Source organism: Symsagittifera roscoffensis, chromosome 6 (assembly GCF_963678635.1).
Source record: "Symsagittifera roscoffensis chromosome 6, txSymRosc1.1, whole genome shotgun sequence".
Taxonomy (NCBI): Eukaryota; Metazoa; Xenacoelomorpha; order Acoela; family Convolutidae; genus Symsagittifera; species Symsagittifera roscoffensis.
The window spans coordinates 26,424,761-26,447,424 of record NC_087067.1 but is presented as its reverse complement, the minus strand read 5'-3'; positions in this window follow the sequence as shown (position 1 = coordinate 26,447,424).

Here is a 22,664-nt window from a genome sequence, read left to right as displayed (position 1 = left end):
ACAGGTTTGCTGTGCATTTTCTTGATTTTGATTTTTTTGCGCTGCAAGAGTCAAAATGGCATATGCGTTTTTTTTATATATAAAAATTCAATTATGAAAATACAGAAAATGACTTCATATGCTAATGCATATGGCCAGCCCATACATGCTCACGGCTTTTATGTAAGATTTTCAGCTTTTTTTTTGGTAAACTTTTTGCAAATTCAGGAGATGTTAAAGTCACAAAGACCTAAGAAGGCAATTTTGTTTTTAAATATGATAAACGTAAAGCAATTTTTTTGCCAGGCCTTATAAAATTGTCACCAGGCACAAAAACCAAAATTTGGAGCTTTTTTCTCGAAATTTCTTTGAAACGCGCTTCACATGAATTGATGTTTCGATACAAACTTTCTTTAAATTCTCTGTGTCATAGTGTAAATTTTAAAAGAATGGAAAATTTGCTTTGATAGAAGTACTATTTTAGATTTATATTTCCAGACTCATTCAACACTATAGGAAAAGATGACGAAAATTATCACCCTCATTCAGTGGCGCGAGCAGAATTTTTTTTTGGGGGGGGAGTGTTTCGAAAAATTTTGACAACTATTGTGAACCTTTTTTTAGGTCGATCAGTTTGGTTTTCTGAGTTCTCCGAAAATACTATGAGGACCCTATTTTGTCAAACATTTTCTGCGCCGCAGTCAAAATTTCCGCAAAAACAGGCCAACAAAGGCGTTTTTAGGCACTTTTTGAAAAATTTTTACCAAAAAAATTGCGAAGGCGCCTTTAGAAAAATTTAAGGGTTGTTCATCCAAACATGGATGTCGTAAAATTATAGCAAAAGGGGACCCTTTGGAAAAATTTGGCAACCAGAATTGAGGGGGGATCTTTGATCCCAAAGTTTTTTCACATCAAAAAAAGTAGTTCATTTTCCAACCTATGTTTTGTATTGAGAGCTTCAATCGAGCAATTCGGTGCTGGTAATTTGCGAATATTACTCTGGCATTTTAACATTATTGTACATAATTGTCAGATCTTAGTTTGAAACGCTCGATTCAATTTTTTTGGGATTGAAAGTGACAGCCAAGATTGAAGCTTCAAAGATGTCACATGTAAGACTTGGAAGCTTATAAAAACAGGTAATTAAGACGTGATTTCATTGGTTTTCACACCAACATTGCGTCTCATATATTTTAAAACATCACCTGCCACAATGGTGCAAAATGATAGACCGTTTTTGGCTAAATTGCTCACCGCAAAAACCGCGACAAAGACATGGATGGTTTTTATAGTACTAACAGACCAATAAAGCAGCAAAAAAAACTTACCACCATTTTGTCTTTAAAAAACGCTTTAAGAACCATCTTTGTTCGAAAAGTCACTAAAAATCAAATTATTTCTAAAAATCGATCGTTCAGATAAAATTTAAAGATCTGCCTCTGACAGGTATGAATTTGCATTTTCAATGTACTTAAACAGCTGATAGTTTAAATTGAGTTAAAAAGAAAATTTTCTGATTGATTTTTTTCAAGTGGTCAAAATTCAGGCAATATTGGCCGTTTTCTCATTTAAATGTCAGTAGTTGATTGAAATGCTATAATTGTACCTGGCAGCGATGGAATAAGAGCATTTTGGTTCTATTTTCAGTTTTTAATTAAAATAAAATGACTTTAAGTAGCATTATTTCAATTAAATTAAAATGAGATCACTTTGAGTCATCATTTCCACATTTTAATCATTTCCAAATTGAGTTGTTGTTCTGTAGTTTTGGCGAATGTCGTTTTTTGTTTATTTATCCTGTGACGCCATTATCAAGTTGCGATAAAATTGACCGCAAATTTATCTGAATTAAATGTCAACATCACATTAAAGAAAGATAAAAGCCCTTCAAAACATTCATTCGCCAAATCTTGAAAAATCTTCACCCAACAAAAAAAAACTCTAAGAAGTAGCATTTCATAAAATGTTGTTGTTTTTGAACAATGAGATTTTTTCATTCACTTAGATTGACTTATTCACTGTAGTCAAAAAGCAAGATGTCTGCTTTTTTCGCAAAATGGTTAATTCAGTAATCTGCAAAACGTCTTTAAAAAACAACAATTCTTCCCTAAAATCCAGGTAAGATTTTTCAGCGCTACCAGGTAAACTATCGAAAGAAGCGATTATGCCGAAAAGCTTAAGCTTGTCGAAGTGTATCAAAACGGTCAAACATTCTCAATTTTGGAAAATCTATTGAAAGTTTAATCTAATAAAAATATTTCATTAGCGAAAACTCAAAGATGGCTAGAATTCTCAACAAAAATCAATGATTTCACAGTTAGGTTGTTTACTTAATTGATTTTCACAATATTTTTTTTGCGCTGCGATAGTCGGAATAGCATTTATTTGTGGTCTTTTTCAACATGTATTCAATTCTGAAAATGCAGAAAATGACTTCTTATGCTAATATATGGCCAGCCCATCCATGCTTACGGCTGCTTATTTTTTGGTAAGCCTTCTTTAGATGCAAAGTCGTGAGACTTTAAAGGCCCAGAAACTGAAATATGCACTTTTTGAAGCAAACGATAAACTAAAAGCGATTGGGGTTTTCAAAGGCTAATAGTTTGCTTATAGTTTGCTGGTCATTATTTGTTTTAAGACCTTCTTTTTGGTGTCCTCGCTGAGAAAAAAGCGCCGAAAACAAATTGGGAACTTGTTTACTTTTCGAATATATTCAAATTGGGTTTGTTTTTTCCTTTTCAGTGCAACGGTCAGTTGACACGCAATCAATGGTCGGATGTCTGAGTTGTAATGAAATCAACGCGACATCAAAATCTGAACAGAAAAACAACCCACCCAATTTTGCAACTAAGCACACGCTGTTCATAAGAACGAAGGTCTACCAAGCACCCTTATAGTCAAGAGCGATTTATGCCCAGAATGAAAAGATTTTAAAAGCCCTGAAAATTGACGCTGCCGCAGAAGTGAAGTAATTCAATTACTGTTCCTCGCAACAAGCCTCAATTGTTAAATCAACGGGGTTTGAAAGGTTACTCAAGTTAGATTCATGTGAAATTCTTTTATATTCTTATATATTTTCACCCATCTGAGCTATATGCATTACTGCAAACAAGGACTCTCCTCAAAACTTACACTAACACCATCGGGTTATTTTGCCAATTGTTCTTATAACACTTTATCTGCTGAAGAACCCCATTCTATTGCAGCCGCCGCCACTCATGAAACAGCGCCCAACAATATCGACAAACAATCTGACCGCCCGAAAAATAAACAAAATAACCCAAGATTATCCTCAAGTTCAGTCAATGGCATAAAAAGCCTAAAATTGTCATCCAGAAAAATTCGCCAGAATTTCACAATTTCAACGATTGCGCTGCAATATCGCCTGGTTTTAATTTCCATTATCTGTCCCTTTTTATTTATGAGTTCGACAGTACAGGGTGCGTTATTTCATGGGTTAGACAGCAGTTACTTAGTCTACGAGAGTTGGAACGGCCTTACGGTCGGGCAGTTGAGCTTCGAGATAAAAACGAGAGAAGACAACGGGCTGTTGTTTTACATGGACACAAACGGGACCAATAACTATTACGTAATGATATCAGTGAAAAAGGGAGAGTTATGGTTCGAATATATGCTCGGAGGCGAGATCAAAAACGAGTCCTTAGCAGTCGTCAATGATAATTTGTGGCACAAGGTAAGAAACTTTAATTTAATGCCTTCGTTTTTTTATGACAGATTTTTGTAAATCAGTTTTAACCAAGATGATATAACTTCTTATTTAATTAAACAATGTTTTTGATGAATTTCAACCAAAACATTGGAAGTTTGGACCAAAGTTTTGAAAAAATATACTTTTTACTTGAGTTTTGAAATCTTCATTGGTGGTAGCATGGAGTGTTCGACCCCGATAACATCAAAAAAAAACATCAAAAAATGAGTTTGTTTTACAAGAATTGTCATTTTGTAAAGTTTTTTTGAGCGGTAAAAATGGTTTAAAAAAGCTTCATTTTCAGTAATAAGGGTTGAAACAATAGCGCAATCATTAAAATTTGACTCGTGTATTTGGAATATTCCCTCACCACATGAAAGTTAGTCTCAACAACGGAAATGACTAATTTTCACACTTTTTTGAAGTATTTTTTTTGGAATCGGGATCACGACTGAATTGTATCTTAGGGTACCACTATTGCAGCTTATTTTGTTGTGGCTGTGATCAAATAGAATTGAAGAAGTATCCTCATTCACTGTGCTACACAATTTAACAGTTTATTACCAGTGCTTTAAGTGTCTACAGTATTCAAAAAATCATTTTAAATTCAAAAAATCAGTATTCAAAAAATCAGTATTCAAAAAATCAAGAATTTTAAATTAACCGAGCTCGGAGCAAAAAATTTGAGCCAAGCCAGCTTGCACAAAATGAAAACTTGAACTTTCCGAGAGCTTCGGAATTTTTGTCCTTGTAGCTTTGACAGCTCCGTCAAACATTTCAGTTCTTACTTTACATTCGCTTCGGCATGGCAAAAAAAATATGACCTTAACAAGCTTCATTTGAATGAGATTTGCCTTTCCGTGCGTATTGTCATTTGAACTTCGTTGTCAGCTGTGTCGGACTCGCAAAATTTCAGCTTTTTCTGTTCCATTTTGGAGAAGAGGAGAAAAATAACACCAGTTACGAATACTGTCTCCAAAGGAAACTGCGTGATCAGGGGCGGATTTAGGGGGGGGGGCGGGGGGGGGGGGGGGCGGACGCCTCCTTCTCAGGGATTCGACCCCCTGCCGACCCAAAGGGTCCCTCCCCCCTTTGATACTTTTTCAGAAATCCATTTTTGGCCGACCGACCCTAAAATTTTTCTAAAGGCGCCTTTGGCGCCAATATATACTAACTTTGAGGGGGAGCACGCGCCAAAAAAAACGCGATTTTTTTGTCAAAATTTTTCAAAAAGTGCCCAAAAACGGCTTTTTTGACTGTTTTTTCAGAAATTTGCCTGCGGCGCAGAAAATTTAGCCAAAATGGGGGCAAAAAGTGCTTTGGGAGAGCTCCAAAAATCAATTTGGTCGACCTAAAAAAAAAAAAAAAAGGGTTGGTCAAAATTTTCGAATTTTTTTTGAAAATCCGCCCCCCCCTCGAGAAAATCCTAGATCCGCCCCTGTGCGTGATGGTATAAAACATAAGCTGATATTTGAGGTAATTCTAAAAAGTTACTCAATGCAATTGCGATCGAACCTTAGTTTTTTAGTTTATGGCTATTTTTGATATTTATGTGATAGTAAAACTCAGTGCCTCAGTATAATTTCTGTGATACTTTTAGCGAGATACCTTTCATGCAGATTATCACCGATTAATTCATATCAAAACTCAAACCCGGTTGAAGCGATATCATATATCAATGTACTAGATAAAATTCAATCCCCACAATAAATTTTTTTGGTTTAAAAGTTTTTATATTTAAAAGATTTGCTAAAGATATGATATGATCGATAATAACACAGTACTCGATTATGTGATTATTGTCATTTGTTTAACCATGTTTGAATTGATGAAAAACGATGGCTTAGAGCTATACTTGTTTGACCTATGTTGCAATTTTGAGTTTCTAAACTGTTCTGTAACATTGCTTGAGCCGCACTGATTTGCTTTGTGACTTCGATCCGGTTGGGTTTAATTGGGGGGTGAGGGATCTGCAAACAAACATCGGAAAATGTTTTTTTTCAACCAAAGATCGCTTTTCTTAATCGATTTGAAGGTCGAGCGTGCCGAAGTATCCGTTTGCTCAAACTACGGGCAAATATCTTTTATTGTCATCTGAGGTTATATTTTATCATCAAAATAATTAACAGCAGTAAAAGGTTATATAGAAAAAACTCATTTACGGAGGCAATTTAGAACTTCTTAAAGTTCACATAACAAAAACTTACAGGCTAACAAACATGAGAATTAAGCAGCAAAACAGACAGCGGTGACAGACGATTTAAGACTTCTCGAGCAGCAATGCCTTAGAGTTTGAAACAATCAAGCCAATCATATCAGAGAATACTCTCATTTTTGGCAAACTGACACGCTTAATAAATTCGGCGAACTGGCTTTTCGTCACGTTGACCTTCACCGGCCTTGCGCACCTCTCCCTCAAGAGTAGTGTATTCTAGGAGAGGTGAATCCGAAACGGATGCCGTAGGAACAACTAGAGGGGATCTTTGGGTGGTGAGGGGCTGTTTCTGATCAAAATAGATTTCATAAGTAACGCAAGTCAATAGTCTCACAACGCGAAACACGAAGGGTTTTGTTGGCTCAAAATGTGAAAAGAAAAGAGCACACAAGAAAAACTATCAAAGTATTTCCAAGCTTCACAAATTGATTCCCTAAAAAATTGTTTTTTTTTTATTTTGCCGGTTTTATAAAGTCTTTAGGGAGGCTGAGGTACATGTAAGTTACCTGAGTGTAGTCCGACCTGATAATTACTGAAATAAAAACTTTTAGACACAAGTGACAGTTGAATTGAGCTGGCGTGGCAGCTCAGCAAAACGATAAAAATTTGTTTCCTTGCTTGCTTGATGTTGCAAAATGTGGGATAAGTATTAATATTTTGATGCTGCGCGATGACACTTCGAAGCATTTGCTTGTTAAACTAAGAAAGAAAAACATATATGAAATTTATATGAAACTGGTGATGATGCTAACCAAATATTTACCTTAACATCGTTCGATTGCAACTTCTTAAGAAATAATGTGCTGATATGATAAGATAATGAAGTCAACAAGACTGCTTGTATTTGACTACATTTTAAGGTCTATGGAGCAGTGTTTATATCGAAAAAACTGGATGAATCTAACAAAAAACTAAAAACTTAAGGTTTTTTTGAAATTTTTATCACGAACGCTTTAAAGTATCAACTGAAAAAATTTGCTGACGGGAAAGTTTTAAAGAGACCGAGTACTATGCATCAATTCGACTTGGTATGATTTCCAAGACTCATTTGATCTCCGCTTACCTATTATTAGCACGAAATGATTCGCGGGATTTTTGTTCCAATTTTGACAGTGGCAGCCCCGAAAATTTTACAAAAAATTTTCACACGAGAAATATCTTTTTATTTTGAGCTCTGAATATCTTTCAAATCATTGAAAAAAATGCTAATTTTAACTAGTTAAAAAACGAATTTGGTTTTGAGGTATAAAAACCATCCCGAGCGCAAAAATTCCGTCATTTTCTTCGAAATTAGTCAAAAATTAAACATAAGCTCTTAACAAAAATTAAACATAAGCTGTTAAATAATGAAAAATACAAATTGATTTTATTAATATTGAAAGTAGTCATATTTGCGCAAACCAAAATAGATTCATTTGCTGTTAAAAGCTGTAAGTTTGTTGTTATCTGAAAATGATAGCAATCGATCAGTTCTTCATCGTTCTGACCATTGAAATTGGAGAAAAAAACTCATTGATTGTGTTTTTTTTTTGTTTTCTATGCCAGATTAGACCACAAATAATGATCGATGCACTACAAAAAGTTCAAAAAATGACTGTCGAGAAAAGCCGGTTAGGAACTTTTGAGCTGTAGTCTACTTTCGAGCGAGAAAAGAGAGTGAGTATGTCTTACATAAAACAGATTTGTAATGGTCTAAATCTTGTATATTAATGAAGCCGTTAACGTTTAATTTTACTCATTAGTAATTAGTTTTCGATGCTTTGTTTAGCGCCTTCTTCAAAAAATGCTAAGAAAAAAAAACTGCAGCAAAAACTCTTTGTTGATTTATTTGGCAGTTTTTTGAAGCTTTTTTCATTTGTCGAGGATAAATAAAAACAGTACACCTAATTTAGAATTACCGTTGATAATGCCGTAGTTCTACGGCTTTGTTCATATCCCCTGATCATGCCATAAAATGAAAAGACTTGAAAAAAACACTTTTTTTAGTTTTTACTTTTGTTGCGGTCGGAGCCTTCTAAGCGACTTGCTTAATAATTAGCTATCCTTGTTTGAAAGTTTTTTGGCCCGGGTCAAAAGTTTTTAAAAAAACCAATACGAAAGAAAGCAGTTTTTTATATAGTCCAGATGCGCAGATGTTTAAACAATCATAATGTTTTATGGTAGTTTGCTTGGGTTTAGTGGAAAATGAAATCGGTTTGTAGAAGCGGTAAAAGATTCAATAGAAACTGAAAAATCACGTACTATTAAATAAGAAAATTTTTGAAAAACTATCGTACAAATCAAGTAAATTTGAAAAGGTTAGCTTTAACAAATACGGCAAAATCAGTTCTGAGGAAAAAAATCGACGATCTGGTCTTTTTAGTTTAGTTGAATTACTCATGCATATACTTTCTTGCCTCGTCAATTATAAGAAACAAGATAGTGACTTCTCTTTTAATTTCTGAAACACTCAGTCTATGGACGGACTAAACCCTAGCGTAGAAAAATTCAGTAGTTTTTATATGAAATGACTGTTTTATTTTATGTAGCTAGTAACACTGCTTTTTACATGAGACAATGATGACCTTCAACTAATTTTTATCCACTTCTTTGCGCTGTTCTATTAAGCACGTGAGGAGTGCAATAACATTCGGCTCATTCGCATTTTTTATTAACAACAATTAGACAAAAAAGCAAACTTTGCGCAGGCAAGAAGTATCAATTATTAATTGCTAACAAAACTGATCGTATATCAGCTCAAGGCCCTGAATTTTCCGACTGCACCTATTTAAAAAACTTTCTTTTTGATTGAATAATTCGGAAAAAATTGAAAAAAAAAGATTTTAAAAATCTTTTCTTCTTTTTATCCCCCCACTCGCTAAGTAACAATTTGAGGGTGGTTTTAGAGTCTCGTATTTTGATAACAGGATTAAATTACTGGTCTCAATTTAATTTAGAAAGCAATAATTTGCTTTTTCGCGTGTTATAAGCACACGATATATCGCACTATAATAATCTCAAATTGGCCAAATTGGCAATTTTTAAACGCCCGTATAATTACAAAAATGATCCCAGATAAAATATACATTTTTTAAAATTTCAGATTAAAATTTTGAGTTTTTGACAAAACTTCTGAGATGCTATTCCGTCTCAGATGGAAAAATTCTGTCAAAAACGCTTTGTTAATAAGTCGAAAATTGACTGAACAAAAACCACACCAAGAATAATCTGCACAAAAATTCAAGCACAACTATTCCTCACTTTCTTCGAAAGTCGGAACAACAAAAAAGTTTTATACTGTAGTTGCAAAATTGGTTTTCAATTGTTTCAAAAAAGCAAATACATTTGTACCTTTTTTTTTTAAAAGCTATTTTGTAAAAAAATATCAAATAATATAGACTTCTTTTGACGCAATGCAACTAGTTTATGGTCAGTGTAAATAACTATAGTACGCCTTGCTTTATCAAAAAAAACTTCAATGTTTCAGTACTCACTGCCATTCTGGAGATGCAGTGTTTTCGTTTGGTGTTATGGCAATTCACTTCATCAGATTGGTTAACACAGTTTTTATTGATTACCGACCAAGTAATAAAATTTTTGAGCATCAGTTACTTTTCGCTGGCCCCTCTGAATAGAAGTTCTATCTGAGCAACTAAGGTATAATCTTTTAGTATTTTATATTCGAGCGTTGACAGCAAAACTTGCCCAGTAAAATAACAAATAGTACTGTGAAAAAAGGCCTGAATGTTTTTCTCTTGTATCGTGTGTTGTGAGACACCAATAATTGTATTCTCCCCAAAACGCCCAAAACCTTTGTCACAAATCTGAAACTTGTTTGTTAATCCTTCCTTTTTGTTACAACTTTCGAAGTAAAGGGAACATTTATGCTTAATGCGTTTTTTTATTCAGTCAAGTTTCATCGATCGAAAAATAATTTTTTTCACAAAAAATTTTATGTCTCAATGAAATTATTGACTCTCCGAGATAAAATTCAAAAAGATATTTCACCGTTGATCATTAAAGCAAATTTTTGGGAGCTTGAAAACTGCCAATTTGGTCATGCTCTGGACTATTTTATGAGCGCGTTAAAGATTTTATCTATAATTCGGAATTAATAACTCGAAATATTGATGCGTGTTAAAATATCCCGAACAACAAGTCGATCCGAACTGAATTGAGGCTAGCTACTTTGTCCTAAAAATTTCGAACAATGAAATTTCCACACTTGGTCTTTGATTTTGCTCATATAGACTTTTTCATTGATTTCTTTTCCTGTCTTTGCCCTGAAATACAAGCAGTCTTGTTCTAGGGTTCAATTTGAGTTTGCTAAGTGAAGCTTAAGTAGTTTGTTCAAATGTCTATCTTTGAATTTTTTAAAAGCTGATTACAAATTTACGGTTTCCTACAAAAACTACTCAATCTCAGCCGCCACAGATCAAAGTAAAAATGATTGCTTTCAATGCTTCTGACAGATAGGTGTTTGCGTTTAAAACGCTATCGAAAAAAAAACTGTCCATTTTTCCTTGCGTACTATATTTTTTCTCGTAGGCACGTGCTCCTATTGTTGTTTATTGTTCCGATTTTCGATACGAAAGTAACGGAATATTTGTGCTCGGGGTGGGTCTTTTTTTTTCTTCAGACAAATTTCGACTTTTATACTAGCCATTTTTGACGGAATTTTTTTAAATCATTCAAAAGGTATTGTTGTCCTGAGCTTAAATTTGAAACGATATTTCACCTGTGATCTTTTTTCGTAAAGTTATGAGGGTTTAAAAATTGCCATTTTGGCCAATTTGGGACAATTAACGCGCGATATATTTCGCGCCATTAACGCGTAAGCGGAAATAGAATCCGTATTAGAAATCGTTCCAAATTGGTTGAAAGAAGCTTATATGCCATAATTGATTTGTTACAAGGAGCGAAATCTATTCTTTTCTAGTTTAAATGGCGTGTGGGGGGATGATTTTCATAGAAAAAAAATTCAAATTTTAGAAAAAATTTTTTTTCCTTTTTTACATTTAATTTGTTAATGATATTTATGTAATTACTGCTCCATAAATCTTAAAAGGCATTCGGAACATCCAGGGCTTCGCCCTGATACGAGCAGTCTTGTTTCTTTTAAAAACTCACTCTGTGGATCATATCTTGGATCTATGTGGGCCCCACAGAGCTCTCACGCCACTTTTAAACTTGACACCCCCCCCCCCCCTGCTGGCATTGTAATTTGATAACATACACTGTCTCTCAATGGCAAGCAATCCCGCACAACAAAATGTTCCGAATTGATTTAAGGCAATAAGCTCATTGACTTTATGAATTTCATACACGATTCCAAAATTAGCATAAGAAATTTGATATTATTTACCTAAAATTCATGGTTTGTTCGTTTTTCATCTATTCGGAACATTCAAAGCTCTGCCCTAATACGAGCAGTCTTGTTCTTTGTTTGAGAGGATTATATAATTGAAACCTAACTTGTCTTGTCAAAGTTTTCAAAATAACCTGTTTTTAAACAACTACGCGTTACTAGAAGATAGTTATCTGGCTTTACTGATACATTTTTTTTGGCTCTTTCCAGTTCCCCCTTTCAAAATCATCAATTTTGAAAAGTCTATTTAACATTGTCATAATGCAATGAAATTTGGCGTGGTGAACAAATCGACAATTCTGAACACATTTGTTCTTCATACCTTACAGCGTAACATCACGCGTTTAGCCATAATAACACGTAAAACAAACATAAAACTCGGTATGTTGAAAGGTAGGGGGGGGGGGGATGGGGGGTTTGGGAATTTTTCGCAAGAAGAATAAAAAAGAAGAGATTGTTGATTGTCCTATGTTTGGTTTGAGCAAAAGTTTGACTGGATCGGATATATCCGTGGGTTGTGGGTACAAAAGACAAAAGGAAAAGTCTGTTCATGACACGGATAATTGTTGACGGGAAAAGAATGATATCTCTCCTTGACACGTGTTTTGCCCATTTCGAACAAATCATGGATACTTCTCGCGATGAGGGCTGTTCTTTTTTTCCAGTATTTGAACTTTTCATTTTTTTCGATGCGTTTTTTCCTTTTCATTCTTTGTTTATTGTGGTGATTATTATATTATAAGTGTTCCAAATATTGAAAAACAGCAAAAATTTTTTTCTAATTTAACAACCGTGTATTTTTTTTCAGACAAAATTTGATTTTTTTTACGCAATAATTGTTAGCATTGCAATGATATTGATGCCTTTAGCTCAGCTTATTTTAATGACTTTCGATTGTGTTTTTTATAAATTTGCAGAATTTTAAATTGCCAATTTGATCAAATCGGAATTTCTTATGCGTGTGAAACTGCTTGATTTCTATATAAATGCAAGATAGGCAGCGCAAAAATTGAAAAAAAAGAGGTAGACAAGTATTAAAAAAGGGGGTCAGTTATCAAAATAAATGATTCTTCATGATCCAATTTAAATGTCAAAGAGAAGAATCAGTGAAGTGTCCTCGTGCGAGTTAATTCAACTTTCAACATGGGAATGCATACATTTTGAGCTTTTAGGTGTTTTTGTTCAAACCAGTTTCACGTTTTTTTTTAGCTGTTTCCTTGCTTAAAAAATCAGAAAAATTTTATAGTTTTCAACTAAATAAAGAACATTCTGAACTTTCAAAGACTCACCTTAATAAAAACAATCTTGTTGTTTTTTTTTGTTCCGACTTTCGATACGAAAGTGACGGAATATTTGTGCTCGGGGTGGGTTTTTTTTTTCTTCCGACAAATTTCGACTATTTAACAAGCCATTTTTGACCAAATTTTTTTATTTCATTCAAATAGTAATCTTGTCCTGAGCTTAAATTTGAAAAGATATTTCACCTGTGATCATTTTTTGTAAAATTATGAGGGTTTAAAGGTTGCCATTTTGGTCAATTTGGGACAATTAACGCGCGATATATTTCGCGCTATTAACGCGTAAGCAGAGATTTAATCCGTCTTTTAAATCTAAATCGTTCCAAATTGGTTGGAAGAAGCTCATTTGCCATAATTGATTTGTTACAATGAGCAAAATGTATTCTTTTAAACTTTATATGGCGTTTGGGGGGATGATTTCAAAAAAAAAATTTCAAACTTTAGAAAAAAAAATTTTCATTTTTTTTTATTATATTTAATTTTTTTCATGTTACTACTGCTCGATAAACCTGAAGGAGTAGTCGGAACATTCAAGGCACTGGCTTGATACGAGCAGTCTTGTTGTTCCGACTTTCGATACGAAAGTAACGGAATATTTGTGCTCGGGGTGGGTTTTTTTTTCTTCAGACAAACTTCGACTTTTATACTAGCCATTTTTGACGGAATTTTTTTTACATCTTTCGAAAGGTATTGTTATCCTGAGCTCAAATTTGAAAAGATATTTCACCTCTGATCATTTTTCATAAAGTTACGGGGGTTTAAAGATTGCCATTTTGGCCAGTTTGGGACAATTAACGCGCGATATCTTTCGCGCTTTTAACGCATAAGCGGAGAGTTAATCCGTCTTAGAAATCATTCCAAATTGGTTGAAAGAAGCTTATTGGCCATAATTGATTTGTTACAAGGAGCAAAATCTATCCTTTTGAATTTTATATGGCGTGTGGGGTGATGGTTTTTAATAAAAATGTGAAATTTCAGAAAAAAAAATTTTTTCATTTTTTTTGTTACGTTTAATTTTTTAATGTTATTACTGCTCCATAAACCATAAAAGGCAGTCGGAACATTCAGGGCTTCGCCTTGATACAAGCAGTCTTGTTGTTCCGACCTTCGATACGAAAGTAACGGAATATTTGTGCTCGGTGTGGGTTTTTTTTTCTTCAGACAAGTTTCGACTTTTTAACTAGCCATTTTTGACGGATTTTTTTTGAATCATTTAAAAGGTATTGTTGTCCTGAGCTCAATTTTGAAAAGATAGTTCACCTATGATCATTTTTTGTAAAGTTATGGGGGTTTAAAGATTGCCATTTTGGCCAATTTGGGACAATTAACGTGCGATATATTTCGCGCTATTAACGCGTGAGCGGAGAGTTAATCCGTCTTAGAAATCGTTCCAAATTGGTTTAACGAAGCTTATTTGCCATAATTGATTTGTTACAAGTAGAGAAATCTATCCTTTTGTACTTTATTTGGCGTATGGGGGGATGATTTAAGAAAAAATTAAAAATATTTGAAAAAAAAAAATTTCATTTTGTTTTATTTCTTTTAATTTTTTTATGATATTACTGCTCCATAAACCTCAATGGGCAGTCGGAACATTCAGAGCTTCGCCCTGATACGAGCAGTCTTGTTTACTTTTATTTTTAGTTTCAATTATATGCTATTCTAGAGAAATTAGGAGAAAATAATTCCTACTATCAATTTAAGAAACAAATGACACCTTAATTGTGCAGTTGCAACAACTCGATATTTGGCTCCATGTTTTGCAGCTGATTTCTTTTTCTGGCAAATAATATTCTAAAAATTAACCTCCAGATTAGTTCATCTTTGTTCCGTTAGACTGTTTCCTGAAACTCTTTCGATTTAATTGTTTTTTATTTGTAGATGGTATTGTAAAGCAGGCTTTTAGGCTGTGCTTTATTAATGCGAATAAAAAGGCGTTTACTTCGCAATTAACTCCCTTTTTCCACTAGACCTTTAGAGGCCCTCTTTTTATTAGTCTTTGTGAACATAAAGGGAACCAAGTTTAGTTGGCTTACAATGACTGCTAAAAGCTCAAATGTGCTGATGCAAATCAAAAAACGCGATACCCTTTTAAATGGCAAAATGTGGGCGAAAATGAGTAATTTGACTATAAAGTGAAATGAAAAACAATCAACCTTTTCTGAGAAGCTCTTCTTCCTAAGAAAAGACTAAAATGTGCTTGACATTTTGAAGATCGAAATAAATATTCATTTTCAAATGGAGTTTGAAGTAATTGTGCATGACGCATTTTAATGAAAAAAATACGCATAGCTTGAGATCATCAAAAATTTCGATTATTTGCTCCAAAGTTTCATGGTGAACAAATAAACGAATCAGAATACTTGACGTTGCGGTGTTTTTAGTGTTCAATATTGGACACCAAAAGAGGTTTTTTAAGCTAAAAAATTCATCGAAACTTTGATATCAACAAATTTAACGTTTTCAGAAAAAAAAGAGTTATTTTGGCTGAAATATTGTACAATGAAACTGATAGATGACTGATAGCCCGGCATTTAGTTTTCTTGATTATCCGATCTCGCTGCCCTAAAATCGGTAGCATAAAAAACATTGTCAAGCTAATACATTATACTCAGAAAAAATCAGCGGTACAAAACTCGCGTCTATGAACGTTTTTAGTTTTCAAAGTTAAGTTTTTTTTCTCAATTTACGTGTTTGTCGACCATCAATAAGTGACAATTAGTCTCAATCAAACGATGAAACAAAAACTGTTACTGTTGCCAGTGTTTCTAATGCTTTAAACTACCATTTTTTTCAGTTCTCAATCGCACTCCATTGGTCTATAATAAGCTTTAACCTTCCAAAAATTGTAAACACAGCCCCAGAAACCTGTATGACGGCTCTGCAGCCCACCAAGCGAATTTGAAGTTTTCTTGAAATATTGGAAATATTTTCATGACTCTGCAAGATTTTTCGAAGATTCGTCATGATCGTTAAAAATCTCTAAAAACTAGTCTTAGCAAATTTTAGGGAGAGAAAAATTTTCAGCAAAAAAGAGGTATCACTAACTAGATCTCATTCGAAGTTTACAGAAATTTGTCAAGAAATCTATATTTTATTAAATGTTTAAAATTTCAATGGTCGAATTACTGTTTTTGTGGTTAACATCCGAAGTTTATTTATGTGATTATTTTAAACAGATGTCCAGATTTAGATTTTTGTTTTTTTAAGGTCAAAAACAATTCAGCAGGGGTCAATTTGAAAAAAACATCAAATTCAGAAAAAAAAATACCGAAAGTTCTTTTTTCAAATTTTAAAATTCAATTTCCGAGTATTCGATTTTATTAAGTTTAGTCGCACTTTTTAATATAAACTATCAAACTAATCGCAGCTTGATAAAATCTAGACAAAAAAACTTTTTCAGCTCATGATTTTTGGCTCATTTATATCAAAATACTCGCAGATTGATATAAACTTCACAAATTTTTTTTCAACTCTTCTGAATTATTCAATTTCTTAGGAAATTAAACAATAAAAAACGTACAAAAACAAGCAAGGAGAGTAATTTGATGTTTCCTTATTTTAAGTGTTATCAGGACTTTACACTCGTTTGTTGTATTCGACGTCCTAATTAAACAGGCTTCAATTCTCAAAACAACCCGTGGTAATTGACGATTGTCACCAGTTTCTTTGACGTTGATTTTTCTACTTCAGCTGTAGAAACCCAATAAATCTTCCTCCAGGGTATCAGGGTATCAAAAAAACAACCTTTTGAGTTTAAGGAAACATCTATTTTAACCCGTTTTATGCATCTGTCCGCTCAAGCTCGGAGAAGCAACGGGCTTTCTATTAAACAGCTTTGACGACAGGAGCAGTTCACGAGGAAACATGAAATTTAATGATGTTCATGCATGCGCAATTGGTGTTGAGAGGTTCATTACCAATCGATGAAGTCAATCCATCATCTGGTCAAGCAATGGTACCAATTTTGTGAGTGCACATAAGGATCTGCCAGCGTGCATAAACTCTAGCAGATCCTGGTCGGTTAATATACAAGTTTCATCCTTATTAGGATGAGTCTAAGAGCAACGAGGTCGATATATACATGAAAAGATGATGAAATGAAACTATACTCCACAAGGTGCACACGGTATAGATGTTGAAACACAATATTTAGGGTTATGTGAATATTCTACTCGATCTCGATACTAGGAACTCTCAAACAAGCACTCGAAGTAAATAAACAGCCTAATGATCAGATGCGGATTTAACCCCTGATCTCAGGGATTCGACCCACTCACCAACCAAAGGGTCCCCTTTTGGTATAATTTTACGCATCCATTTTAGGCCAACCAACTCTTGAAGTTTTTAACAGCGCTTTTGGTGCCAAAATATACTAAATTTGAAGGGGAGCGCGCACCCGATAAAATACAATTTGTTTGTCAAAAAATTCCAAAAAGTGCCCAAAATGGGCTTTTTTGACCTTTTTTTTCCAAAAAATTGACTGCGAAAGTGAAATTGGGTATTTATACTGTTCTCAGAGTGCTCAGAAAATCAATTTAATTGATCGAAATAAAAAAAAAATTCGATAAAAAATTTGAAAGCCCGCCCCCCGAAACCCCGTAGAGAGAAATCCTAGATCCCCCCTGCTAATCGCACTTCTCCATCCTTTTTTAAGCTCTAACAAAAAATAAAGTGCAAACTTACAGACATATGCAAACGCTAGATGAATTTTTGCCAGGTATCAATAACTAGCCAACTGTCACACGTCTCCAGAACGCTTATTTAAAAGAAGAGATTTATTTTGGATCATAGAATCCATTAAAACACCGAAGTAGTCAGCTATTTAGCATAATTGTTGTGAAAAATTTATAAAATAGATGTTTTATTTTTCGACAAACTGGATATTTTTAACTAGGCAGCCTTCGTGTACGAAGGGATTTTAAGAAAGATGAAATGCAAGGTCGTGCAGAGAAGCAGCCAACTTTCATCGTGAAATAAGCTATGATTTCTCGGCAACTGAGAAGCTACCGTCTAGGAGACATATGTATGTCGGTAAATGTAACAATGAAGTAAATTGTCAAGTAGTGATTGACTATTGCAAAAATGAGCCAGTGAATCCCATCGCAGTTCCAATGGTATCAAAGGAAAACTCAAAAGCTAATTCGTTTCACTGTCTTTTTCCCGAAGAATCTAAGGATACGAGTTGTGTACCGACAGTTCAGACTCAATGAAGAGGCAAAAATGTGGTTGAAAATTTTGAAGAAAGATTTGCTAAAAGCGGAATAACGCAATTGTCAAATGTTGTCTGATGAATGTCAGATCTCTCCGGAAAAGTTTTCGCAAGCACAGAGTCTCATTAAATAAATGAACCTTAATTTTTTTCTCATCGAGTAAAGGATTATAGATTGGGAGATTGATGAAATCGTACAAGTTAGCTCTACCACACAAGCAGTCTACCACTCGGTAAATGTAACACTGGAGTAAATTGTCAAGTAGTGATTGACCATTGCAAAAAAGAGGGAGTGAATCCCACAGCAGTTCCAATGGTATCATAGGAAAACTCCAGAGCTAACTCGTTTCACTGTTTTTTTCCGAAAGACTCTAAGGATAGAGTTGTGTACCGACAGTTCAGACTCAATGAAGATGCAAAAGCGTGGTTGAAAATTTTGAAGAAAGATTTGCTAAAAGCGGAATAACGCAACTGTCAACTGTTGTCTGTTGAATGTCAGATCTCTCCGGAAAAGTTTTCGCAAGCACAGAGTCTCATTAAATCAATGAACCTTAATTTTTTTCTCATCGAGTAAAGGATTATAGATTGGGAGATTGATGAAATCGTACAAGTTAGCTCTACCACACAAGCAACCTACCACTCGGTAAATGTAACACTGGAGTAAATTGTCAAGTAGTGATTGACCATTGCAAAAAAGAGGGAGTGAATCCCACAGCAGTTCCAATGGTATCATAGGAAAACAAAACTCCAGAGCTAACTCGTTTCACTGGTTTTTTCCCAAAAACTCTAAGAATAGAGTTGTGTACCGACAGTTCAGACTCAATGAAGATGCAAAAGCGTGGTTGAAAAATTTGAAGAAAGATTAATTAAAAGCGGAATAACGCAATATGTCAACCGTTGTCTGTTGAATGTCAGATCTCCCCAAAAAAAGTTTTGCAAGTACAGAGTCTCATTATATCATTAGACTTTAAATTTTTTCTCATCGAGTAAAGAATGAGGAGATTGATAAAATCTTTCTAGTTAGCTCTACCACAAAAGTAGTCTACCACAGTCGGTAAATGTAACACTGAAGTAAATTGTCAGTAATGATTGACCATTGCAAAAATGAGGGAGTCAAACCCATAGCAGTTTTAATGGTATCATAGGAGAACCTTAATTTTTTTCTCATCGAGTAAAGGATTATAGATTGGGAGATTGATGAATTCGTACTAGTTAGCTCTACCACACAAGCAGTTTACCACAGTCGGTAAATGTAACACTGAAGTAAATTGTCAAGTAGTGATTGACCATTGCAAAAAGAGGGAGTGGATCCCACAGCAGTTCCAATGATATCATAGGAAAACTCCAAAGCTAACTCATTTCACTCTCTTTTTCCCGAAATTTCTAAGGACAGAAATGTAAACCGACAGTTCAGACTCAATAAAGATGCAGAAGCGTGGTTGAAAACTTTGAAGAAAAATTAACTAAAAGCGGAACAACGCTATATGTCAACCGTTGTCTGTTGAATGTCAGATCTCCCCAAAAAAAGTTTTGCAAGTACAGAGTCTCATTAAATCATTAGACCTCAATTTTTTCCCCATCTAGTAAAGGATTATAGATGAGGAGATTGATGAATTCGTTCTAGCTAGCTCTACCACAAAAGTAGTCTACCACAGTCGGTAAATGTAACACTGAAATAAATTGTCAAGTAGTGATTGACATTGCAAAAACGGAGGAGTGAATCCCATAGCAGTTCCAGAGTATCATAGGAAAACTCAAGAGCTAACTCGTTTCACTGTTTTTTTCCCGAAGACTCTAACGATACGAGTTGTGTACCGGCAGATCAGACTCAATAAAGATGCAAAAGCGTGGTTGAAAATTTGAAGAAAAATTTGCTAAAAGCGGAAAAACGCAATTGTCAACTGCTGTCTGTTGAATGTCAGATCTCTCCAAAAAAGTTTGCGCAAGTACAGAGTCTCATTAAATCAATAGACTTTAAATTTTTTCTCATCGAGTAAAGGATTATAGATTGAGAGATTGATGAATTCGTACTAGTTAGCTCTATGACACAAGCAGTCTACCACAGTCGGTAAATGTAACACTGAAGTAAATTATCAGGTAGTGATTGACCATTGCAAAAAAGAGGGAGTGAATCCCACAGCAGTTCGAATGGTATCATAGAAAAACTCCAGAGCTAACTCGTTTCACTGTTTTTTTCCCAAAGACTCTAAGGATAGAGTTGTGTACCGACAGTTCAGACTGAATGAAGATGCAAAAGCGTGGTTGAAAACTTTGAAGAAAGATTGACTGAAACCGGAAAAACGCAACTGTCAACTGTTGTCTGTTGAATTTCAGATAACTCCGAAAAAAGTTTTCGCAAGTACAGAGTCTCATTAAATCAATAGACTTTAAATTTTTTCTCATCGAGTAAAGGATGAGGAGATTGATGAAATCTTTCTAGTTAGCTCTACCACAAAAGTAGTCTAACACAGTCGGTAAATGTAACACTGAAGTAAATTGTCAGTAGTGATTGACCATTGCAAAAATGAGGGAGTCAATCCCATTGCAGTTTTAATGGTATCATAGGAAAACTTCTGAGCTAACACTTTTCACTGTCTTTTTCCCGAAGTTTCTAAGGACAGAGTTGTATACCGACAGTTCAGACTCAATGAAGATGCAGAAGCGTGGTTGAAAACCTTGAACAAAAATTAACTAAAAGCGGAAGAACACAATATATCAACTGTTGTCTGTTGAATGTCAGATCTCTCAGAAAAAAATTTTGCAACTACAGAGTCTCATTAAATCATTAGACCTTAATTTTTTTCCCATCGAGTAAAGGATTATAGATGAGGAGATTGATGAATTTGTTCTAGTTAGCTCTACCACAAAAGTATTCTACCACAGTCGGTAAATGTAACACTGAAATAAATTGTCAAGTAGTGATTGACATTGCAAAAACGGAGGAGTGAATCACATAGCAGTTTCAATGGTATTATAGGAAAACTCCACAGCTAACTCCTTCACTGTCTTTTTCTCGAAGACTCTAAAGATACGAGTTGTATACGGATAGTTAAGACTCAATGAAGATGCAGAAGCGTGGTTGAAAACTTTGAAGAAAAATTAACTAAAAGCGGAACAACGCAATATGTCAACTGTTGTCTGTTGAATGTCAGATCTCTCCGAAAAAAATTTTGCAACTACAGAGTCTCATTAAATCAATAGACCTTAATTTTTTTCTCATCGAGTAAAGGTTTATAGATGAGGAGATTGATGAATTCGTTTAAGTTAGCTCTACCACAAAAGTATTCTACCACAGCCGATAAATGTAACACTGAAATAAATTGTCAGGTAGTGATTGAAATTGCAAAATGGGGGAGTGAATCCCATAGCAGTTCCAATGGTATCATAGGAAAACTCAAGAGTTAACTCGTTTCACTGTCTTATACCCGATTACTCTAAGGATACGAATTGTGTACCGACAGATCAGATTCATTGAAGATGCAAAAACGTGGTTGAAAACTTTGAAGACAGATTAGGTAAAAAGGGAATAACGCAATAAGACAAATATGTGTCTGTTGAATGTCAGATCTCTCCGAAAAAAATTTTCGCAAGTACGGAGTCTCATTAAATCAGTGGACTTTAAATTTTTTCTCATCGAGTAAAGGATTATAGATGAGGAGATTGATGAACTCGTTCTAGTTAGCACCACCACAAAATTAGTCTACTACAATCGGTAAATGTAACACTGAAGTAAAATGACAAGTAGTGATTGACCATTGCAAAAATGAGGGAGTGAATCCTATAGCAGTTCCAATGGTATCATAGGAAAACTCAAGAGCTAACTGGTTTCACTGTTTTTTTTTCTCCCAAAGACTCTAAGAATAGAGTTGTGTACCGACAGTTCAGACTCAAAGAAGATGCAAAAATGTGGTTGAAAACATTGAAGAAAGGTTAAGTTAAAGCGGAATAACGCTATATGTCAAATGTTGTCTGTTGAACGTCAGATCTCTCCGAAAAAACTTTACAAGTACAGACTCTCATTAAATCAATAGACCTTAATTTTTCTCATCGAGTAAAGGTTTATAGATGAGGAGACTGATGGATTCGTTCTAGTTAGCTCTAACACAACAGGGTTTAGATTTATCAGTGCTAATAGAAATAAAAAAAGAGGAGGTGGGTTACATCTAGTTTTTGAACCCGAAATAACAAGTAACCAACATCGAGAGTTTCGAAAAAGACAGTCTACAAGTTTTCTTACTGAATTTTATGGCAGGCAGAGATCCGATTATTATTTTCTTCTTTTATCGAACACCGTCGGCATCTTTCGCGGCTTTGTTTTCGGAATTCTCAATCCAGTAACTTATTATCATTCTTGATTCGAACCAATGATGCCTAGTTCAAGGCATGAGTTGAAAAGATGGTGTATTTGCCCACTCATTGCTGTGGACATACATTCATCAAAGTCCGTTTTCGGCAGGTGTGAGGATAACCAATATTGTCGCATTTTTTTTGCTTAATGATCACTGCCTGTGTTCTTTTCTACAAAGAAAAGCAGAACTGCAGATGAAAACCGTTGTACTAGTCAAAAAAACATGAGACCAAGATAAAACATAGAAGCGTTATGCCCATGTCAAACCCTGAAAATTTAGCCGAAGACTTTGCATGCTACTTTTAATAGAACATATCGGTTGTTTTTGTTGCAATCTGCCTTTTAAATATCCAGTCGTCGCAAGTAAAGCTTTCTGCAAAATCCTCAAATTGATTATTATGAATTAGATATACTGGTTGTAAAAATCTCAAGAGCGACAGATGTCTATATTGACTTGAAAACTATCAAAGCGGTCTATCCTTCTTTGGCAGACGATTTGTTGAAATAGTTGTGTTTTTCACTTAAAACAGGCGAAGTTTCAGAGCTGCATCACTTC